We start from the raw sequence: 6299 nt of genomic DNA, 5'->3' as shown, positions 1-6299 counted from the left end.
TCTCAGCCACCACTCTCTCCTAAGAACCAGAGAGAGCAACAGAAACCAGCGAAAGGAATACCTACTCAACAAAGACAAAACCAGATATCAGAATCTAGAATTACAATCATCCCAAACCCAGATGCCTAGACAGCAGCATAAAAACACAATAAATAACAGCAAAGACAGTATGTCTCCAGTAGAGCCCAGTGACCCTATTACACAGGCCTTGAGAAATGAAATATAACAGAAGCACAAGACAAGGGCTTCAAAATAGTTATAATGAATATGTTCAAGCTCTTCAAAGGTAAAATGAAGGAATCTATTAAAGAAATCTATGAAAACACAAATAGTGGAATGAAATGAAAATATTTCAAGACATAAAAGTGAAAAATAGAATAAATACACACCTAAACTGAGGAAAAACTGGAATTGAAACATTTTGGAACTTGAACAAACTCAGAGACAAAACTCTCCAACAGAACACAAGAGATAGAAGAGAGAATCTCAGACATTGAAGACAAGATAGAAGAAATGGATACCTATGACAAAGAAAATGTTGAATCTAAGAAAATCAGGCACAAAATACCCATGAAAATTCAGACATTACAAAAAAAAATCAAATTGAAGAATAATAGCAAGAGAAAAAAAAAAGATGCCCAGGTCAATGGCACAGAAAACATTTTCAACAAAATCATAGAAGAAAATTTCCTTAACCTAAAGAAACAGAAGGCTATCAAGGTACAAAGGCATACAGAACACAAAACAGACTGGACCAGAAAAGAAATTCCCCACAGCTCATAATAAAGCACAAAATGTACAGATAAAGATATAATATGAAGGGATGAAGTTAAAATACTTTTTGCAGATTATATGATGGTACACATAAGTGAACCTAAAACTATAACCATGAAACATAGAGTTTACTTTCAGTAAAGTAGTTGGATCGAAAATTAACTCACAAAAATTAGCAGTCATCCTATTTACAAATACAAATGGACTGAGAAAGAAATCATGGAAACAACACCTTTCATGGTAGGCTCAAATTATATAAAATATCTTATGGTAATTCTTTTTTTAAATTTTTTTTTAAATTTACAATACCATTCAGTTCTACATATCAGCCACGGATTCCCTTGTTCTCCCCCCTCCCCTTCCCCCAGCCCACCCCCCATTCCCACCTCTTCCAGGGTAAAGCCTCCCCCATGGACTGAGATCAACCTGGTAGACTCAGTCCAGGCAGAGCCAGTCCCCTCCTCCCAGGCTGAGCCAAGGGACCCTGCATAAGCCCCAGGTTTCAAACAGCCAACTCATGCAATGAGCACAGGACCCGGTCCCACTGCCTGAATACCTCCCAAACAGATCAAGCCAATCAACTGTCTCACCCATTCAGAGGGCCTGATCCAGTTGGGGGGCCCTCAGCCATTGGTTCATAGTTCATGTGTTTCCATTCGTTTGGCTATTTGTCCCTGTGCTTTATCCAACCTTGGTCTCAACAATTCTCGCTCATATAGACCCTCCTCTTTCTTACTAATTGGACTCCCGGAGCTCCACCCGGGGCCTAGCCGTGGATCTCTGCTTCCAGATCCCTCAGTCATTGAATGGGGTTTCTAGTATGACAATTACGGTGTTTGGCCATCCTATCACCAGAGTGGGTCAGTTCGGGCTGTCTCTCGACCATTGCCAGCAGGTAATTCTAAACAAGCAAGTGAAAGACTTGTTTGATAAAAATGTTAAGGCATTGAAGAAAGACACCAAAGAAGATATCAGTAGTTGGAAAGATCTTCCATGTAGAATTGGAAGAATTACGTAGTAAAAATGGCCATACTACCAAAAGCAACCTATAGATTAAATGAAACACCCAACAGAATTCCAAAATCCATCACCGTGGATCTTGAAGGACAATTTTCAGGTACATATGGAAACACAAAACCCAGGATAGTTAAAACACTCTTGAATAATAACAGAACTGTTGGAGGCATCACACTCTCCATCTCCAATTGTACTGCAGAGATATAGTAATAAAAACAGTATGGTATTGAAGCAAAACCAGACACATTTATCATTGGCATCAAATTGATGACCTAGACATAAGTAGTTCACACTCCTATGGACATCTGCGTGGTTTTTTTTTGTTTGTTTTGTTTTGTTTTGTTTTGTTTTGTTTTTTCTAGACAGGGTTTCTCCATGTAGCTTTGTGCCTTTCCTGCAATTCATTTGGTAGCCTAGGCTGCCTTGGAACTCACAGAGATCCACCTGGCACTGCCTCCCAAGTGCTGGGATTAAAGGTGTGCACCACCATCGCCGGCAGACATCTGTTTTTATGAAAAAGAAGCCTAAATACAAACTGGATAAAAGATAGCATCTTCAACAAATGGTACTGGTCAACCTGTATGGCTGCATGTAAAAAAATGAAAATAGATCCATACTTAAGCACAAAACTTAACTCTGAATATATCAAGGATCTTAACATAAGTCTGGATACGTTGAGTCTGATAGAAGAGAAAGTGATGAATAGTCTTGAACTCATTAGCACAGGAAAGACTTTTGAACAGAACACCATTAGCACCGGGACTAAGAACAACGAAGAAATGGGACCTCATGAAACTGAAAAACTATGCACAGCAAAGGGCAGTGTCATTTGGAGAAAGATTTTTACCAACTACATGTAGACGAATTTCTAAATAGTCTTATTAAATAAGAAACACAGGGCCAAATACAGAGGTAAGAGCCAAAGATCAGAGAACTAGCAAAGAGCCAAGACTACCTTATCTTACCATCTTGCTGCCGTCGCTTCCCCAGAGAGAGTTTCTTCCCATCTAACTTGTGGTTTTATTGCCTTACTGTTCTGCCTACTCATTGACTCTAAGCCCAGCCACATGACTTCCTTGTCACTGCCTGTCTATACAGACCTCCAGGTCTCTATGGTTGGTACTAGGATTAAAGGCTCGGGTCACCATGCTTGGCTGTGTCCTTGACCACACAGAGACTCTGCCTGCCATGTGATCAGATTAAGGGCATGTGCTACCACCGCCTGACTCCTGTTTATGGCTATGTGACGTCACTTTGTGACCTCTGATCTCCAGGCAAACTTTATTTATTAACATACAAATAAAATCACACTTCAGCACTATTAAAATATCACTACATATTGATTTCCAAAGTGGTTGTACAAGCTTGCATTCCCACCAGCAGTGGAGGAGAGTTCCCCTAGCTCCACATCCTCTCCAGCATAAGGTGTCTTCAGTGTTTTTGATCTTAGCCATTCTGACAGGCGTAAGGTGGTATCTCAGAGTTGTTTTGATTTGCATTTCCCTGATGATTAGGGATGTTGAGCAATTCCTTAAATGTCTTTCAGCCATTTGAGTTTCCTCTGTTGAGAATTCTCTGTTTAGTTCTATAGCCCACCCCCACAACAAACTGCTGGCAATGGTCGAGAGACAATCCGAACTGACCTACTCTGGTGATGGGATGGCCAAACACCCTAATTGTCGTGCTAGAAACCTCATCCAACTACTGATGGATCTGGATGCAGAGATCCATGACTAGGCCCCAGGTGGATCTCTGGGAGTCCAATTAGCGAGAATGAGGAGGGTTTATATGAGAGAGAATTGTTGAGACCAAGGTCGGATAAAGCACAGAGACAAATAGCCAAACAAACGGAAACACATGAAATATGAACCAATGGCTGAGGGGTCACCAACTGGATCAGGCCCTCTGAGTGGGTGAGACAGTTGATTGGCCTGATCTGTTTGGGAGGCATCCAGGCAGTGGGACCGGGTCCTGTGCTCATTGCATGAGTTGGCTGTTTGAAACCTGGGGCCTATGCAGGGTCCCTTGGCTCAGCATGGGAGGAGTGGACTGGACCTACCTGGACTGAGTCCACCAGGTTGATCTCAGTCTGTGGGGAAGGCTTTGCCCTGGAGGAGATTGGAATGGGGGGCGGGCTGGGGGGAAGGTGAGGGGGGCGGGAGGGGGGAGAACAAGGGAATCTGTGGCTGATATGTAGAACTGAATTGTATTGCAAAATAAAAATTAAAAAAAAAATATCACTACAACTACACATTTGATAGAGGGATAATATTTAAATTATATAAAGAGTTTAATAATCTGGACACCAAGAAAACAAATAACCCAACTAAAAAAAATGGGATAAAGATCTAAACAGAGAATTCTCAAAGAGTACAGCCAAATGACTGTGAAACACTTAAAAGAATTGTACATCATCTTTAGCCTCTAGGGAAATGAAAATCAAAAATACTTTGAGATTTCATCTTATACCCCTTAGTTTCACTTGTCAATAAAAGAAATGACAGCTCATGCTGGTGAGGATGTGAAGTGAGAGGCACAAACATCCATTGCTAGTAGGATTTCAAAATTGTACAGTCATAAAAGATATCACTGTGGTCATTTCTCAGGATGCTGAGGCTAGATCTACCTGAAGATCTAGCTCTTCTATTCTTAAGCATATACCCAAAGGACAATTTATCCTAATACAGAGACACTTGCTCAATCATATTAATTGCACCTCTATTCATAATAGTCAAAAATTGGAGACATCAGTGGATGAATGGATAAGCAAAATGTTGTACATCTACACGCTGAAATATTTTATTCATCCTTTCAAAAATATTAAATGAAGTTCTTAGTAAATGGATGGAGTTAGGAAAAAAGTCATTCAGAGTGAGGTAATCCAGACCAAGAAAGACAAATGTATGTATTGATTGTATGTGGATGTTAGCTTTAAGTCTTCAATAAGAAAGCTACAATCCATATAACCACAGAGGTTAGGTGTAAAGTAAGGAGTTGGAGGGAGGGATGGACTTCCCTAATAAGGTAAAATAAATTATGTACCTATGAATGGACAGGGATATAATGGGAGAGTCAAAAGGGGATGGGGAATAAAGAGGAAGGAAAGAAGAGGAAATACAGTGAGGGACAGGCAAAACTGAGGCCCATTTCTGGGGCCATATGGAAACACAGTACAGTAGATTACTAAAGTTGCTTCATACATATATGAAGGCAATTGAAATGAAATCACCCAGTACTTGGGGAGACAAAGCTACAACTGGATATCTTTTGTCACCAAAGAAATATTTCAGTACCAAGAATGAATATAATTCAGGTGGAACCCAAGTAAATGTGCATCATTGTGATTTATCTTTGGAAAATCAGCTTTTGCTAGAACATTATACATTTTTTATATCATTCGTTGTCTAAGTCTTTTCTTTTAAATGTCTTCAAGTAATATGTATTTATTTGTGTTTTGCACAGATGTCCCTGCAAAGTCAAATTCTCATTTTCCTAGCCTGTTTCATCTTCTTTTGTCTCCCCCCAACACTATATTCTTAGCTTTGATGGCTTATAATATGTATCTGCTGTACCAGTTCCTCAGTGTAAAAGTGATATGTAAGTCCCGTGTATTCAGTTTGAATATTGAGTCCTCAAGGCAAGTACTCTATCTCTTTCATTGCAGTTTCTTTCTGAAGCTGAAAAAAACCCAAGGAAAGGCTATTTGCTGATTAGACATAATTATTTGCTCCTCTAAGCTGGATACTCTTGTGACCATCTTCAACTCATTGCTACAGTCAAACTTGAAGGACAATGATTTAAATGCCCTGTTCTTTGTACCGTACCTTGATTTTTCTGGCATGATTGACATTGCTAAGACTCATAAGGGCAAGTGAGAGCCATACCTGAACTCAGTGCTACTGTCTGAAGGAGGTACAAGACAACACAGTTTGTGACAAGAAGTACTCCTGTGTGGGAGCCCGTTTTCGGGTTCCTCGTGGCTTTACCCAGCAGGTCCGCATAGAGGATGATTAGACCACGGGCCTCAGTGCAGGTGTCTGAGATGGTCTGCACTTGGCTGTGCTGGGGGAGGAGGTCTTTTGCTCCACCCCTTGGCGTCTCTATAAAAACCCTGGGGCAGAGACAGTCGGGGCCCGTTGGAATAGGTTCCAGGCCCTCTCGAGGCTATCCTTTATTTTCTATCTGTTTATCTCCGCGATATTCTCCGCAATAAATCCTTCTACCTAATATTTCCTGCTGCTCGCACTCAAGAAAACCCTGGGGAACTGTGGGGGTGGTTGGGTAAACGCCCCACACTCCTGTAGCTCCCATTACACCTGTGATGAAACATATTAGATGAAAGTATATATTAGATTTATTTTAACTGTCCATTCAAAACTAATTTCTCTATAACCATAGTATCTTGCATGATGTGTTTATGATAGACATAAAAATCTATCATATTTGACTACTATAATAAAGGCCAAAATAATAACTTATTTTAAGAAAAATTGAAACATTTATGACAT

This window comes from Peromyscus eremicus, chromosome 2, assembly GCF_949786415.1.
Source record: "Peromyscus eremicus chromosome 2, PerEre_H2_v1, whole genome shotgun sequence".
Lineage (NCBI taxonomy): Eukaryota > Metazoa > Chordata > Mammalia > Rodentia > Cricetidae > Peromyscus > Peromyscus eremicus.
The sequence above is the reverse complement of the archived record's forward strand: the minus strand, read 5'-3'. Positions refer to the sequence as shown.